Source organism: Lynx canadensis, chromosome D4, assembly GCF_007474595.2.
Source record: "Lynx canadensis isolate LIC74 chromosome D4, mLynCan4.pri.v2, whole genome shotgun sequence".
NCBI lineage: Eukaryota > Metazoa > Chordata > Mammalia > Carnivora > Felidae > Lynx > Lynx canadensis.
In genome coordinates this window covers 70,102,705-70,120,790 of record NC_044315.2, presented here as the reverse complement: position 1 = coordinate 70,120,790, position 18,086 = coordinate 70,102,705, and positions in this window count along the sequence as shown.

Here is an 18,086-nt window from a genome sequence, read left to right as displayed (position 1 = left end):
ACAAATACAGTATATACAAGTGCTTTCCCTTTCTTCCTAAATCTGCAGTTGGTGTTGCTTTCCCTGGGGAAAGTGCAGTGGTTCAGAGCACAGGCTCTGGAATAAGTCTGAGTTTGAATGCAAGCTCTGCCTCTTCCCCGTATGAGCTGGATGCATTGCTTAACCGCCTCTCTGGATCCTAATCTTTCTAATCAGGCAACGATCACACACATACCTCCAGAAGCCGGGTTGAGTGAGTTGTCAGGGTTAAGTGAGTTGACAGAAATGAGGTGTTCTGACAATTCCTGGTCAGGAGCAATCACTCCATCAACATGGCTCTTATTTTCAATCTGCTGCTTGAGTAGCATTGGTCAGCCACCACACGCTGTGTCTGTGCAGGTGAAGAGCCTGGCCATGTATACTCTAGCCCATGGAATCAACAGGCTTATTCGGGTTCAAGTCCCAGTTCTGTCCTGTCATTTATGGGCCGTGCCAACATGATGAGCAAGCCCCTTCACTGCCCTGGGCCACAGGTTCTTCATTCCTCAAATAGGGCTGATAATATCACCATTATCATTACTACTTCTGCTAATGCAGCAAGAATTCCTGTTACTTCTGTTCAGCAAATATTTTCTTGTGCTCTGTTATGCTCTAGGCCCAGTGCTGGGTCCTGGAGAGAAAGAGACAAATAGGTCAAAGCCACAGGCCTGAGGATCTAGTAGTCAAGTGGGCTAGACAGGCTGGTGATCATGCAAATTACCAAAGACTAGGATGAAGACACAGAAGAAGCATTGGTTAGGGAGTTCCAGGACATCTTCCTGCAGAAAGTAAAATCTCGGTTGGCTTTTGAAGGCTGAATAAGAGTTTGCCAGACTCACCTTCCTTTAAAGTCAATGGAGATAGTTTGTGGAATCAGGAGTCCCAAATGGGAGGTCTGTTGTATATAACAGCCAGAGTTTTTCTTTTGACTTAACCTCATGGACCCCCCACCCCTTACTCCGTGCAATCTCCCTCTTTTCTCCTAGACAACCCTCTGAGGGTAGGCTGTGAGGTAACCTGCTTAAGAAGGAGAGGAGCCCATGGGGCGCCTGGGTGGCTCAGTCGGTTGAGCGGCTGACTTCAACTCAGGTCATGATCTTGTGGTCTGTGAGTTCGAGCCCCGCGTCAGGCTCTGTGCTGACAGCTCAGAGCCTGGAGCCTGTTTCAGATTCTGTGTCTCCCTCTCTCTGACCCTCCCCTGTTCATGCTCTGTCTCTCCCTGTCTCAAAAATAAAAATTAAAAAAATGTTAAATTGTTAAAAAAAAAAAAAAAAAAAAAGGAGAGGAGCCCAAATCATGGCAGTTGGGAAAGAATAGGAGGTCCCCAGTCCACAGAGAACACCTGGAGGCAGGGGTACCCTAACTAGCACCTGTTCCAAGGGAAGCATCCCACATCTCAAGCCTCTGAGGCAACCCTCTTGCACACCTTCCAGCAGAGTGGGCACAAAGCTCCCTCCAGGCAGCCATTCATGTCATGATTCTGTCTCTGCCTGAAGTGTCCTCTCTCATTCTTTTCCTGCCCACCCGAATTCTACATGTCCCCTTTTTCTGGGAAGCCTTTGTTGCCTGCCCGTCCTAGCATAGATGTCTCCCCTGCACTTCCAATGTTACCCTGAGCTACCACACCATCACCCTGTATTCTGGGGCTCTGCCTCCCGTTAGGCTGTGAACCCTCTGCAGGCTGGTACAGTGTCTAAGTCACTTTCTGTATCCCCAGCTTCTGGCACAGAGCCTGGCTCAGAGGACCTCGCTCAGTAAATGTTTGCTGAATTGAATTAAACTGAACTGAACTGGGCCCAGAATTCCTGACCCTTTCCAGTCAATGTTTTTGTTTTCCTGTCTTGGCAGGAAGCAGAGGGCACACTCAAGGCGGTAATTGGAGAGCATGTAATAAACAAATTATTTAGACATCTGGATAGAGTTAGGGGAAATAAAGATAGCAAAGCACCCAGAGACTAGCTGTGATGGATGGCCGTTACTACCCCAGGCCTGCAGGGGTAAAGGAAAGGAGCTGATACAGGACTTGGGGAAAGCTTTAGCCAGCAGAGATGGCTACCCATCAGGAACTGTGGATGTAGCCACTGCCAAACCACGGCTGGGCAGGGGGCCTGGCAAATCAGTGCCCACCCTCGTTTCTCCCACCCATCTCCTGCTCTTGCTTCCTTTCCATTGACTGAACCCACTGGAAGCCAGAGACCAAAGGAGCCTGGCTGGTGCGGGCTACAGAAGGCAGCCTTATCGGGCACAGACTAGAGTAAGTAAAAACAAAGAGCAGGTCTGGATGGAGATACGGGGAATATCCAGCACAAGTGGCTTTTCCTCAAATGTGGCCCACATTGCATCAGCATCAGAGACCCTTCAGGAGCTTGTTTTGAAAGCAGATTCCCAGGCTCCAGCTCAGACCTACTAAATCAAAATATCTTTACATGGGGCCTGAGGATCTGTTTTATGAGAAAATTCCTCAAGGTGATTGTAGAAATCACCTGAGAATCTCTGGAAGGTCTGGAATTGTGAGAATTCTGAATGTCATTAATTCCCAACTTGAACCTACAGAATCAGGGGTATGGGTCTGGTGATGCTGGTTCTCCATCTACAACTTCCAACGGACCAGGGGACTTCACCCATCCATTCGTCCAACATTACTAAGCATGTGGGCCCTCTGGAGAGTTCTGGCAGCACAAAGGTGAAAAAGGATGGTCCCCACGTGAATATCCTAGTAAAACCTCTTAAATACCACGTAGAGATTCTTCTAGGGCTTTAAAAGTCATTTCTACCACGTGCAGATGACTCTTCAGTGCCTCTGCAAGCACCGGTTCTGGGCAGGCAATATAACAAACCAAACCCATGGTTTCAACCACCATCACACACGTGTGACACTCAAATACTTATTTCTTCTGAGTGTGGGTGTTCAGCTGCCTATGAGACATGCACTTAGAGGCTCCCCAGACCCACCCACATCCACATGACCCTAAGGGAACTCATCTTCTATCCTCCTCTCCCCCTTCCAAGTGAATTTAACGAGGCAGTCTTCCCTAGACCCCCTCACCCCACCAATCTCCATGAGTGATATCATCATCCAACCTGTGTTTAAGCAGAAACTTGGGAGCTGTCTCAACAGTCCTCCCTCCAGGGACCAGGGACCAGACACCAGGCACCTGGTCTATCCACTCAAAGTTCCTAACTCTCCTATTCCCTCACTTCTCTAGGTTTCTAGCAACACTTCAGGTCATCTAAATTGCCCCCCCCCATTACTGCAATGACCTAACAAGTGTCCTTGCTCCTTCCCAAGCCATTAATGCCAGAAAGATCTTTTAAGTATGCAAAATCTGAACATTTCACTCCCCTGCTTAAAATCTTCAGTGCTTCCTGGTGTCCTCAGGACCTAGTCCAGACTCCTCACTGTAGCACACAATCCTCTTCACACCTGGCCAAGCTTGAGTTTCTACCTCATTTCACACCACTTCTCATGCCCTCTTCACCCCACACACCCTTACACACTCATCATAGATTTTAAGTTCATGCACTTGTTCACCTTCTTCCCAGAACATTCTCCCCCTTTTCTATCTAGTCAATCCCTCCTTGCCAATCAAAACTCAAGTATCATCTTATCCTTGAAGTCTTCTCTGAGCCACCAAGCTGGATTAGTCTCCACTCCGTCAGTATCTTGTCCTCATTTCCCAGATAGATTTTATCTCGCCATCTTGGAACAGCCTATCTCTTCTATTAATCTGTAATCTCTACAAACATAAGATCAGCCATGCCTAATTTGCCTGTATATCTCAGTGCCTGACAGAGTACCTTCCTTTCACCAATAGTGGGGGGGGGAGGGGGTGGATGGGAGGGTGTGGGGGTAGATAAAGTGAATTAACAATAGTCTCTTGCATAGAAAAAGATCTTCCAAGAGAGGATCTAGGGAAGACTGCTTCATCAAATTCACTAATTTTGGCCAGAGTCTCATCTGGTTCCACAAGTAGTGGAGTACAGCATGCAGTCAGTACACCAGGTTCTGTGCCAGTTTTGCAAACAAGAGTAATCTCTTCCCTCTAGGACCTGTGATAGGAGGGGAGATGGTGTCTTAGGCTCATTCAGGTTGCAAGGAAAAGACATACTCAGGTTTCTTAGGTGCTGATGTAAATGACTAGGTTAAAATATTTCTTACATGGAAAGGTTTCTTGTACAGAACTAAGGAAGTATGAGGGCCTCTATAGTAGCAGCCAGTTCCTCGGGAATAGCCCTTCCAAAGCAGGGGTTTCAAGAAGGTCTCATGGAGGATAGAATCAATGAGCTGTTGCTCCAATACTGCTATATAACAAACTACCTCTAAAACCCAGCATCTTAAGACAACAACCTTTCCTTCAGTTTGGTTCTACTTCCCATTTTGCTCATTCTTCTGGGACCAGCAGTCCACCCGAGGCAGCCTTTTTATGGCAGAAGCAGAAGTACAAGAAGGACAAGCTTAACCACGCAAACATATTTCAAGCCTCTAATTGCGTAACATCTGCTAACATCCCATTGGCTAAAGCAAGTCACATGGCCAAGCCCAAAGTCCAGCAGGGAGAAGTCCATCTACTTCTAATGTAAGGAACTTCAAGGTTACATGGCAAAGAGCATGGATGCAGAGAGGAGGGAAGAATTGAAGCCAATGCAATCTACACAGTCTACCACAGTCCTTGTTTTTCAGATCAGAGGTCATCTTAAAGTGACTCCATTTTTTTTTGTCTCTTCACGTATAAGCTCCATAAAATCAAAAGACTTCACTCTATCCCCAGAACCTAGAACAGAGCAGGGCATTTAGCTGGTGTTAATCAATATTTGGTGAACGAATGAATGCCTCTTGGTGCCTCCTTCTTATGTTCTCACTTCCCAGGAGATGCCATCCAATCAGATAGATTTGTTACCATCAAATACCATGCAGACTTTTTCAGTAGGTAGGCCCTGGAGAAACATTCAAGCAGAGGAAGAATTTGTTCAAATCTACACTTTATTGGGTCACCTGGGTGGCTCAGTCGGTTAGGCATTCAACTTCAGCTTAGGTCATGATCTCGTGGTCCAGAGTTCAAATCCTACATTGGGCTCTGTGCTGACAGCTCAGAGCCTGGGGCCTGCTTTGGATTCTGTGTCTCCCTTTCTTTCTGCCCCTTCCCTGCTCACACTCTGTATCTTTCTCTCTCTCTCTCTAAAAAAATAAATAGAGATTTTTTTAATTAAAAAAAACCAAATCTATATTTATCAAGGTCAACTTATTATCCATATTCCAACAAAAAAAGTGAGAGGAAGCTGGGAAACCAATTGGGAGCTTATTTGCAAGAGCACTGGTGAGAGATAAGGAGGTCCTAAAGCAGAAAACAGAGCTTGGGAAGGATGTGAGAAATACTGTGGGGCTGGAACAGAGAGAACAGGTCATTCTCTTAGATGGCAAGAGAGATGGGGGGCTTGGAGCTTGGCAACCAGGCAACTAGGCAGACAGTCAATGGACAAGGAACAAGTATGTGGGCTGCAGCTGATTCATTAGTTTGGGAGTCCTTGGGTTTGAAGTGCTTCTGGGACATCCAGCTGGAGGTAGCTAGTAGGAACCAACAATTCAGAACTGGCCTTCACAAGAGATTTCTCATTAATACCTTGATTTCTCATTTGTATCAAATATTACATGTAGATATAATACCCACTTGGGCGAACTCTTCTAAACCTACTGGATACCCCCACCAGCTAAAGATCAGGCAAGCAGCTTGTCGCAAGTTGTCTGGTTTTCGTAAGTCGCTTCATGGAGGGAAGAGGGACAGCAGCAGGAAATCAGAGTCAGAGAGAAACAAGGGGCCACTGCCAGGTGGGAGCACTTCTCTCTTTCCCTAGAAGTTAAGGCCCCACCAAAGACAGCCCTGACTTTCATGCTATCAACAAATATTTATCCGTCCCTTCTCTGTACCAGGCACTGTACTCAGGGCCAGAAACACAGGGACGAATAAGGAAAAGTTCCTGCCTTCAAGGTGGAGGAAGAAGGTGAAGTGTAACCAAGTGATACAGGATCTTGGACAAATGTTCAGTGGGGATTCCAGATAGAAGCTGGTCAATTCTGCCTAAAGGGTGGAAGATAGTAACAGACACCAAAGGTTCAGGAAAGGTCCCGATGGATGGGGATGGACAATAATAAAGAACATTCCAGAGACAGTGCCCAGTTGGAGCGGGGTTTGTGACAGAGGTGAGCCAGCATGCAGCATTTGGAAGGGCTGGCACGCACGGGGCAGGAGGGTGTGGAGGAGAGGGGTCAGGAGAGACCAAGGTGATGCAGGGCTCAGATTACACAGCTTTAAACACCGTGTGAAGGAATCAGAAATGTAGCCACGGTTTCCTGTCCCTGAAACATTTTACATCGGGATCCCGTCCTTAGAAGAGCAAGGTAACTCATAATGAATGATTGTTTGTCTAAAAACAGATAAAAATACTTTAATCCTTGGCATGACATGTTTATGATCCAAGGCTTACAAATCATGTGCCTCGTGTGTTCAGTTTCAAAGTGCTGTCATGCACCTTTCCTCATTGTAGTCCTCACAGCACATGAGAGGCGGGTGTTACCAAAGTGTGACTGACAGATGAGGCATTTAAACTTAGAAAGAGTTCCTAAGAAATACCTCTCACAGTAATCATGAAAACCTTTTTTTTTTTTTTTAAGCCTTAAAGATTAGTGTGAGACTGTCTAACAGAGGAGGGGTGTGTTCTCTGTTCTTGGGAATGAGAAAAGTATGTTTGATGGCCAAATGACTTTCAGAGAATTGTGTTTGCTAGGTCAGCGGTTGCAAATGCCCTTAAACTTGCAGACCAGGTGCATCAGATTCTCCCAGGAGTTTCTTGATAATACACATTATAAGTTTCCACTTTCAGTGATTTTCAGATTTGGTAGGTCAGGAGGGAAGGCTAGGAGCTAACATGATGAATAAGCAACCCAGGTGATTCTGATGCAGAGACAGTTGGAAAATTGATAAATTGGCTTCTTTCAGTTGCAAGAATAACTTGAGGCCTGAAAGGTGAAAATGTGTCCATAGGCCGCCTGCCTTGGCTTCACTCACATGGCTTAATAACAATGTAGTTTCCTGGACCCAACCCAGACCCACCAAATCAGAGTCTCCAGAGGTGGGGGGGGGGGGGGGCTAGAATCTACATTTTAAATTTTTTTTTTTAACGTTTATTTATTTTTGAGACAGAGAGAGACAGAGCATGAACGGGGGAGGGTCAGAGAGAGGGAGACACAGAATCTGAAACAGGCTCCAGGCTCTGAGCTGGCAGCACAGAGCCCGACGCGGGTCTCGAACTCACGGACCGCAAGATCTTGACCTGAGCCGAAGTCGGACACTTAACCAACTGAGGCACCCAGGGGCCCCTAGAATCTGCATTTTAAACAAGGCCTCAAGATCTGCTTGTTCATTTACATACAAATATCTTTTAAAGTCTTGCTATGTGATAGACACCATTCTATGGGGGGGGGGGGGGGGGTAATGGTAAACAAGACCCACAGTATCCCTCTCCTTAAAGATACTCACATTTTGGCTCAGCTCATTGAATGCTGGGGTTTGACAATAACGCCTGCCTTAAAATAACACAAGCTTGCTGAAAGACTATAAAGATAAATATAGAAGATGGTAATCTCAAAGAACCCCAGAACAGACACTCCACTGGGTCCAGGCAAGCCAGGAAAAAAAGGAGCTTGGAATGGAAAGATGCAAGGTGGAGGCCTCAGTAACAGGACTCCCTGCTGTGGCTGTCCCAGTTACTCCTTGCTGGTCACAAACCACTTGCAAGGCAGTGGCTGAAAATGGCAAATTTTTTTAATGTTTTATTTATTTTTGAGAGAAAGAGAGAGAGAGAGACAGAGTATGAGTGGGAGAGGGAAACACAGAATCTAAAGCAGGCTCTGAGCTGTCAGCACAGAGCCCCACGCGGGGCTCTAACTCACGAACTGCGAGATCATGACCTGAGCCGAAGTTGGACACTTAACCGACTGAGCCACCCAGGTGCCCTGACGATTTTTTTTTTTTTTTTTTTTATCTCATGATTCAGTGTGTTGGCTGAGTAGTTCTTTTACTGGTCTTCTCTGGGTTCAGCTGAGAAAAACCTGGCATGGCTATGCCTCTCTCCATGGAGTCCTTCATCGCGGGCTTCTTGACAGCATGGCGGTCTCAGGGTTCCAAGAGGGCCAGTCCTCATGTGCGAGTGCCTATTAAATATCCATTGTGTCATGTCCACTGATGTCCTGTTGGCCAAATCAAGTCACTTTGGCTGAGCCTCAGTGTGGGAGGGGACTACACAAGGGTGTGGACCCCAGGAAGTCACATCATTAGTGTAACATTCAACCACAGTTACTCTGACTGTCCCTTGATCTTGGGCTCTCTGTGTGTGTTTTCACACTTTTTCCACTGTGTTCTCCAGTTTAAATTCCTACATGAGGAAATCCAATTGATCTTGCTAAACACTTCCATGGCTCATGGGCTTCCCAACTAATGGGGATTCTAGGACTCAGAAGGACTGCCAGCAGGGCTGGTGTAAAGGAGATGAGGAGACCATGGGTATCGTAGTTACCATAGTTAAACCTCCCACAGAAGAGTCATGAGATTCCTGTGGTCAGTGCTACAGTCACTCTGATATAAAAATATCCTCCCATACAATTCTCCGGGAGCAAAAGTTTTGTGTTTGCTATTGGTTACACAGGTTTTTAAAAATATTTCCTTCTTATTTTTGAAGTGCTATACGTACATTGTAGAATATTAAAAAAATATGAAATCACCAGTTGCCATTAACTGGATGTGTCCCCCCAAAATGTGTATGTTGAAACCTAATCCCCAATGGGATGGTATTTGGAGGTGGGGCCTTTGGGACGTGATTAGCTTATGAGTGTGGAGCCCTCATGAATGGGATCAGTGCCCTTATAAAAGAGACCCCAGAGAGTTCCCTCACCCCATTCCATGTGAGAACACAGTGAGAAGAGAGCTGTCTATAAACCTTGGAAGCACATCCTCACCTGACATTCAACCTACCAACGCCTTGATCTTGGAATTCCCAGCCTCCAGAACAGTAAGAAATAAATGTTTGTTGTTCATAGGCCACCCAGTCTATGGTATTTTGTTATAGCAGCCTGAATAAACTAAGACACCAGTCATATCATTATCTAGAAATACTCTTCACATCCTACTGTACTTCAGGATTTTTTATGTTCATAAATGTGTTTTTCTAAGTTTTTAATGTGTTATTTATTTTTGAGAGAGAGAGAGACAGAGCATGAGTGGGGGAGGGGCAGAGAGAGAGGGAGTCCAGAATCCAAAGCAGGCTCCAGGCTCTAAGCTGTCACCACAGAGCCCGAAACAGGGCTCAAACTCACGAACTGTGAGATCATGACCTGAGCCAAAGTCGGATACTCAACTGACCAAGCCACCTAGGCACCCCATAAATGTGTTTTTCTTTCCAAAGTGATGCTATGAATATAGTTTTTGTCCTTATCTAAACTATACCACTAGCATTTGCCCAGGTCATTACAAACTCTTTGTAAAATAATTTTAAGATTTATATGATAATCAGTGGGACATATGGTTATATATTCATTCCCTCTTTTCATATTTTCAGCAATTATCAACAGTGCTAAAATAATCCATTTCTGCTCATACGTCTTTATCTGCATTTGGATTTTTCCTTTGATTCTATTGGGTCCATATTTTTTCCTTATACAGCACAGTTGTCAAGATTACTTCAGTGTTTCTTTTTTTAATGTTTATTTAATATTTTTGAGAGAGAGAGAGCCGAAAGTGCAGGGGAGGGGCAGAGAGAAAGGGAGACAGGATCTGAGGAGAGCTGACAGCAGAGAGCCTGACACAGGGCTGGAACCCATGAGCCACGAGATGATGACCTGAGCCAAAGTCAGACACTCAACTGACTGAACCACCCCACCCAGGCACCCCTACTTCAGTGTTTCTTAATAAATAGCAAGAGAGCTCTCTTTCCTCATGAATGGGATGGATCCTTTCCTCCACTCTACATGCCAAGGCTGGCTTTGCAGAATGGGCGCGTTTCCTCTTGCTGGACCTTGTCTATCCTCATTTCCGTGCGGGTGCACAGGATAGCCAGGCTGCATTGGCTTTTGAATGACTTCACCAGAACCAGAGACAGAGCTGTACACGTTCCCACGGTCACCTCTGTATTCAAACCATGGAAAGTTGATTTTTTTTTTTTTTCATACTGGCACAGGCTGTGTTTGGGTCAGGAACCCAACATTAACTACAAAGACTGACCTCAACCCAGGGAACTTGAGAAAAAACTAAATAGCACTGTTGGGAAATTGTTCTCTCATGTGAATTGGCATTTGAAATATGTATTAGTATTGTGTACATTTTTTAGGCCAATGATCCAAGTGTAATGGAAAATAATATGCTGGCCTTAGTAAGTCAAGGGACTTGGCCTGACTCAAACATATCAATAAGGCAATCTAATATCAAGTAATTTTCTCACTCATCACACTCTTATTAGGTGCCAGATTCTATCTAGGCTCCCAGCATAAAAAGAAATGATGTGAGTTCACACTTGGGGCAGCTGGCTTGCTCAATTGTATATAATGTGTTAAGCATAAATCTAGTGAAATCTAAATGCAGAAGGAGGGGCTTCTGAGTCTACCTATGCAATCGAAGAAAGCTGGTTACTCTGATAGTATAAGATTGAGAGAGAAATGAAGACTCCCCTGAATGCATTGACCCTATAGTATACAAATAAAATATTGTCATGGGTACTGACAAAATTAGGGAAGCTTCCCATGGTTAAGACTATACACAATTCTAGACTGCAATGAAATTGAAACCACAGACACCAAGGTTTTAGCGGCTGTCTATTCCCTGGTAATTTCTGTGATGGATTTTATCCACCCTGTTGTTCCTGGTCCTACTGCCTAAAGATGAAGGTCACGGGCCCCAGAGCTGGTTTGGAATTAGCTCACTCAGCAATACAGGTAGACAACAAAGGGGTGTGTCCTAGACCTGTAGACCTTCTGCCAGCACAATGAGGTGACTCCCAAGTGTGGAGAGGCAGGGGCAATGTCCTAATTCCTTTAATTGTTTCACACAGAAATTGAAAGTGCATAGTTATATCTAATCATAGATTAATTATATCTTATTTAGGACACCACTGCTCATATTTCTCCCTTAACTTATATCCTATATCTCCTTATACTTCCTAGGTATCTGTAGCTCTTTTCTGTCTATTGGTCAATTATTAAGCTTGCAAGCAGAATTCCAGAAAGAACTCAAGAAGGACTTTAGATACAACATAACTTCTTGCTAACTGCAGAAAGGTGGGCAATTTTTCAGAAGAAGCTCACAGCCTCTTGCATACCCTGCTCAGAGATAATTGGGGCGCCTGGGTGGCTCAGTCGGTTAAGTGTCCGACTTCAGCTCAGGTCATGATCTCGCTATTCATGTGTTTGAGTCCCATGTCGGGCTCTGTGCTGACAGCTCAGAGCCTGGAGCCTGCTTTGGATTCTGTGTCTCTCTCTTTCTCTGCCCATCCCTGGCTTGAGCTCTCTCTTTCCCTCAAAAACCCCACTTGGGATTTTTTTTTTTTTAAAGATTTTTTTTTTTTTTTCAACGTTTATTTATTTTTGGGACAGAGAGAGACAGAGCATGAATGGGGGAGGGGCAGAGAGAGAGGGAGACACAGAACCGGAAACAGGCTCCAGGCTCCGAGCCATCAGCCCAGAGCCCGACGCGGGGCTCGAACTCACAGACCGCGAGATCGTGACCTGGCTGAAGTCGGACGCTTAACCGACTGCGCCACCCAGGCGCCCCTCCACTTGGGATTTTTTTAAGAGCCTTCCAAAAGGGGCATGTACATTAACAACTGAATGGGAGTCAGCATGAGATGAGAAGCATAAAAAACAGACCAAATACCCAGGGGTACAGGGATCAGACTGCTCATAACCAGTTGGGGTAATCTAGGAAGACACAGCTTATGAGATGGACCTTAAAGGATGGGGAGGATCTGAGTAGTCAGCGATGGTCAAATGATTTGTTTTAGGTTGACATGGGTCGCCTTCATTCCTCAAGGGGAAGCAAGAAAGAGATTGGTGTTGGTGGTTAGGTTGGGGTGACTGAGGCTGGGCAAGGTGGTGGCATCCAAGACCAAAATGAAAGAAGCCCAAGAAGACAAAGAAATGGACAGAGGGTAATGTTTTCTGATAGGATAGCTGGAGAACTTCACACTGGAACAGGGGGTTTGGGATGAAGGAGAGCAGTATCTGGGTAGAGGCCTCGGTGGCTACCGCGTGAAGTCAGGCATCTTGGCAGAAAATCATACGACTCTCATCTACCTGTACCCTGTATGTGAAGATGGCATGCCGTAGGAACTCTGATGTCCCTGCCCAAACAGGGATTCCTTAAACTTCACATGTGACTCATGTTTATAGAGGCGTCACTGGATAGTCTGTTTGGACTTCCACGCAGTGACTGTGTGTACCGTGGAAAAAATGAGAGCAACATCCTAGCAGGACGCCAGGGCGCAGTTGAGGAAATCCTGTGGTATGTCATCCATGCAATACTAGAAGGTCACCAGAGCACTGGGCAGGCTGAACAGTGCCCCCTGTTCTTGAAATGTCACCAGGGATTGGAGGCACAGTTTTCTTTTGGGCCCAGATCAGGTTTTCAGCGTCTTGGGATAGGATGGTCAGCCAAGCTAGAACAGATCTCAGACGATCATCTTTTCATAGTTGCGACTTCCAGTCAAGGCCTGGGTAGCTGAACTTTTCCATCTGACTTCCCCAGCCATTTTCTGACCAGCTATGTCAGGAAAACATCATTCTTGATCTCGAGATCACTGAAGTGATTTTTCTTACTCCTTTATCCTCATCCAAAGCTCTTTTTCTATTTAATTCCTTAGCCACATGCATTTCCAGCAGGAGTAACAGCCCTTGACCTATGGCTTTTTCCTTTGAGCAAGCTATACTGTGTTGTGCCCTGGTCATAGTTACAGCCTCTACTTGTCAAGTAACCTGGGCTTTGTACTTGGTTAGTAAAATTTAGGGGGAGCCAAAATGTAAAACAAAATAATTTTTTTAAATATTATGCATACGTCATTATTTTTTTTTCCAGAGGAAAAAAGTGGATTTTAAATAGGTTATATCCTGGGGCGCCTGGGTGGCTCAGTCGGTTGAGTGTCCGACTTTGGCTCAGGTCACGATCTCGCAGTCCGTCAGTTCGAGCTCCGCGTCGGGCTCTGGGCTGATGGCTCAGAGCCTGGAGCCTGCTTCCGATTCTGTGTCTCCCTCTCTCTCTGACCCTCCCTCGTTCACGCTCTGTCTCTCTCTGTCTCAAAAATAAATGAACTTAAAATTAAAAAAAAAAATTTTTAAATAAATAGGTTATATCCATCACCTGGTACATGATTCAGAAGGTACAAAAGGGTTTATGGCAAAAGGTAAGCACGCATACCTCCCCTGCCCCCACTTGCCCAATTCCTCTTCAGGAGGTAATGACCTTCTCAGTTTCAGTTTTGTGTGTGCTCTACACACTCCAATGTGTTTATTTTAACGTCCACCCCTCTTGGCAAACATCACCACCACTGTGACTGCCACCACTAACACCTCCTCTCCAGTCACACTGTTAGCTTCCTCCTGGCCTCAGGAGAGCACAGTCAGGTGGATGGAGTCTGAGATCCAAGGTCAAGAGCAGAAAGTAGAAAGCCTGATAGCTCTCTACTAGGGGGTCCCCATTTGCCTACAGGGGATGCCCTCTCTCTACCTCCCTGTCCCCTCCTCTTCTACCCCTTTAAATGTTTAAGAAGCTGACGCTCTGGTCCTTTGTCCTATCCATCCAAGCATCCGCGATACTTACAAGACCATGATTATCTCTTGGTAAAATTTTCTATCCTCTTAGTTTATCACTCACACGGGGTTCTTAGTGTACGTACTTTGGAGGCTGCAGGACAGAAGTTATAAAACTTCAGTGTACAGAAGATTCTTATGGTTAATTATAAAATGCAGGTTCTTGGGGGTCCACAAGCAGAATCAGAAGGTCTGAGCAGAGACCCGAAGTCTGCTTTTACATGAAGACTCCTTTTCTCAAGATGATCTTGAAATATGGTTCCTGGATCAAAATTTTTTAAATGCTGCTTTCAGTATTTTCCCTGACTCTTCTCCCTAGAATCTTCTCTTAGGGTAATCCTTGAGTGTTTCTGTTATCATTGCTGATTTTTCAAAGCCATGACCTCTGTATGACTAGTCTACATGGCCTGGGTATTTTTCTCTGTCTCCTATTGTTGTTGGACACATGAACCTTGAAGGTGTGGCTGAGAGACTTGACAAAACCCATTCTCCCTGGTTTGTAAGAAGACACTGCCCATTGCTTAAGTACCAGCAGCAACAGTTCAGGATACCAACTCTCATTGCCTGCATTTCTCATCATTTCTCTTTGTTTCTGAAGCCACCTCCTTCTGCTGAGTTTCCAGAGCAGGATCTCAAAGTCCCTAGACTTACTTTTCCATTTCTTGTGTAGCAGCAAATCCATGTGGTGGTCTGTGGGCCTATTATAGTCCTTCTGGTCCTCTGGCATATCTACGGTGTTTTCTAATTCAGGTCTGTGTATTCCTAAGGGTTCACTCAAGTGTTCTTGAAAGTCTGAGAACCATCTGAATAATTGTCTATGTTATCTTCGCACTTATGTGATAATATTAAAAATACATGCATACTCTGGATCATACGGCTGACTCCCTTACAACAGAGGCCTGCTACGTGATTTCAGTTCCCTTATTCAAATCTATGTTTACCATCATCTAGTAACCATCTACAGGGACAGCATTCAACATCTGATTGTGTTGAGAAGCACATTTGGCAACCATGACATTGGCTTGGCTTCTGTCTAGCTCACACAGAGAGGCTGAGTTCTTCCTGCAGCTCACAGGGGAGGGCCCTCAAGTTCTTGCCCCTGGTAACTCTTTGGCATCAGATCTGCAGCTTTGGCCCTTTCCTCACCAGCCTTCTGATTCTGGATACACTTCCTTAAGGGCCTTTGTACTGGCTGTTCCCTCTACCCAGATTCTTCCCCCAGATATCTACATGAGTCACTCCCTCATCTTCTTCAGAGACTAAATTGCTTAAGTGTCTAAATTTCTCAATCCTATTTAAAATTGCAACTCCCCACCTCCCTCTCTAGCACCTTCCCTATCAGCCTTACCCCTGGTCTCTTAACATACAATATAATTCACTTGTTTATCATGCTTGCTGCTCATTGTCTGGCTTGCCCTGGTAGAAGGCATGCCCAGGAGAGCAGAGATTATTGTTTCTTTTGTTCATTTATGTCTCCCCAGCACTTAGAGCAGTGCCTGGCATACAGAAAGTGCTTAATAAATATGTGATGAATGAATGAACGAATCCACAGCACTGCTCTTGTACCCATGATAAGTTTGTTCATCCGTTTAACAGACAAAGCTCCTTTGGCAGTGATAATTTGCAAGGAAAAGGCATTTTTCAATGGATAAAACTTTAGGCTGACAATTTGTGTTTCTCAAAGTGAGATCTGTGAAGTCCAGAAGTCCCAAGAACACAGGCTGAGGGGATGAGCTGGGTCCCAAGTCAGACTACCACGTCTCTAAGGCTCCTAACTTGACCACTGATCACTTCTTCCTCTCCCTCCCTCTTGGGCCAGGAACAGACATTCTGTCATCATCTGCCACTGCTGGAGAGGGCAGGGTGGGCTTCACCCTCTGTGAAAGAAACCTTTCACGTTTTTATTCAATTCCAGAGTATCTGTTTCCCTCTCTTTACATCATTTTGTTTGGCTTGTCAACTTTTAAAGTTTGTTTCATTTTTCCTGATAATGAAAGATAAAATAAGCTTTAGGAAACTATAAAGACATAACAAAGAAATAGATGCCCAAAGACGAGATTCTCCTGATTTACAAAAGATACCTTCTGTATCTTGTTTCCCTGCCTGCAAAAGCAATGCTTAGACAGAGTCGCCCTTCCTATTTGGGTTCAGTTCTTTCTAGTTTTTTTTTTCTGTGTGTATGTATTAAGCTGAAATACAGAAAGTTGCCAACATTCAACCATTATTGACCTATGAAATGGCAGTTTTGTATGGTTTAACTTAGTAATTCTGTGTCTCCCTCTTTGCACAGTGGAAACCATACTACGCATATAATTTTACATCGTATTCTTTTCATTTGTCATTATAACAGCACCGCTTGCCCATGTATTTGCTGATGCTTAGGTCCTTCATAAGCTTGCATTAACAGCACAAATAATTGATGAGCATTAGCATCTCAGCTGGGAGTCCTGCTCTGTAAATCATTGAAACAGTCTACGTGGTGCCCAGACTTCCTGAGTCTTGAAGTGAATGACAATCCTCCGTGATTCTTCCAGGAAACTCTTCCTATAAATGCCCCCAGCCAATTGCCTATGTGCACTGTTTGGCACCAGATTTTCTGTCCAAATGGCAGCTTCTGGGAATATGCTAATAATTGTGTCCAGTTGCAAATCTCATATTCCTCTTGTACCAATCTGGTCCATTACCAGAATTTGTGGGTTTGTGGCATACCTTCCTGTCCAAGGAAATGACCTTTTTTGGCTTCTCGTGTTTCTTGTTTAGTGACTTCTGGGCCAGGGCATTACTAAAAGATTTTTTTTTTTTTTTTTTTTTTTTTTGCTTATCAGCAGTAGGAGGTCTGCTCTTAGGGCCCTGGCCTTCGCTTGGCAAACATCATCAGCACTATCGGCTCTGTATCTTTTCATCACAGCAAAGTTCTAAGAGTCTGTGGACCATGTGGTTCCATTATGTTGTGACTCTGACTCCAAAATGATTACCCAGGAAGAATAATCTATGTGGGTCCTGTCTGGACTGGCCTTGTTGAGATTTGGGATAGCCCTACTCCCAATGAGGCCTCTATTTGCTCTTGATTTGGCTAGGTTCAACCACATAGACTAAGATGATTATGTCTCCATCCAAAAGCTTCCTTTCTATTCAGTTTGGGACCTTATGATATAAGATCAACTGTCACTGCTGATAATAACATCATGTCACTCCAGGTGCAACGGCTGAAAAGGATGGACTTTAACAATTTGATCCAACAATAAAATAGTAGGGTGCCTGAGTAGCTCAGTTAGTCAAGTGTCAGACTCTTGATTTTGGCTCAGGTCATGACCTCATAGTTCTGTGAGTTCAAGCCCTGTGTTGGGCTCTGTGGTAACAGCATGAAGCCTGCTTGGGATTCTCTATCTCCCTCTTTCTCTGCCCCTCCTCCACTCACATGTACTTGCATGGACTCTCTCTTTTTTTCTTTTAATTTTGTCCAATGTTTATTTATTTTTGAGAGAGAGACAGAGAGACAGAGTGCAAGCGGAGGAGGGACAGAGAGAGAAGGAGACACAGAATCCAAAGCAAGCTCCAGGCTCTGTGCTGACAGCTCAGAGCCCGACGCAGGGCTCGAACTCATGAACCGCGAGATCATGACCTGAGCCGAAGTCAGCCGCTCAACCGACTGAGCCACCCAGGTGCCCCTCTCTCTTTCAAAAACAAACATTTTAAAAAATAAAACAGTAACAGGAGACCAGAACATTTAAAGGCAATCTGTAGCCTACAAACACATCAAAGGGTAGAGAAAATAAGGCAAAAAAAGGCACAAGATGAAATGATGTATAGCTTCTTTTACGTGTAGCTACTTTTTAGTGTAAGCTACTACACAGAGAGGCAGTATTATAAAACCTAACACCCTGGCTTTGAGGTCAGACCAACTGTGTTCAGTCCTGACCCTGTCTCTTACTAGTTGTAAATGGCTCCTAGGTTGTTTCCTCTTCTGTAAAACTGAGCTAGATACACCCATTCTACAAAGTTACTGTAAGGATTAAAGACAGAGTATATTTAAAATATATAAAGCACACTTGATAACAGTTGTTGTTATTATTATTATTAGACTTACACAAAACTTTGCGAATTTTTAATTTGGTCCTCTAATGTTTATTATTGCAAACACAACATTGTGACAATAATAGATAAATTTACAAAGAGATACCAACCCACAACCCCCAAAATTAAACCATTGACATTTTTCCATATTTCC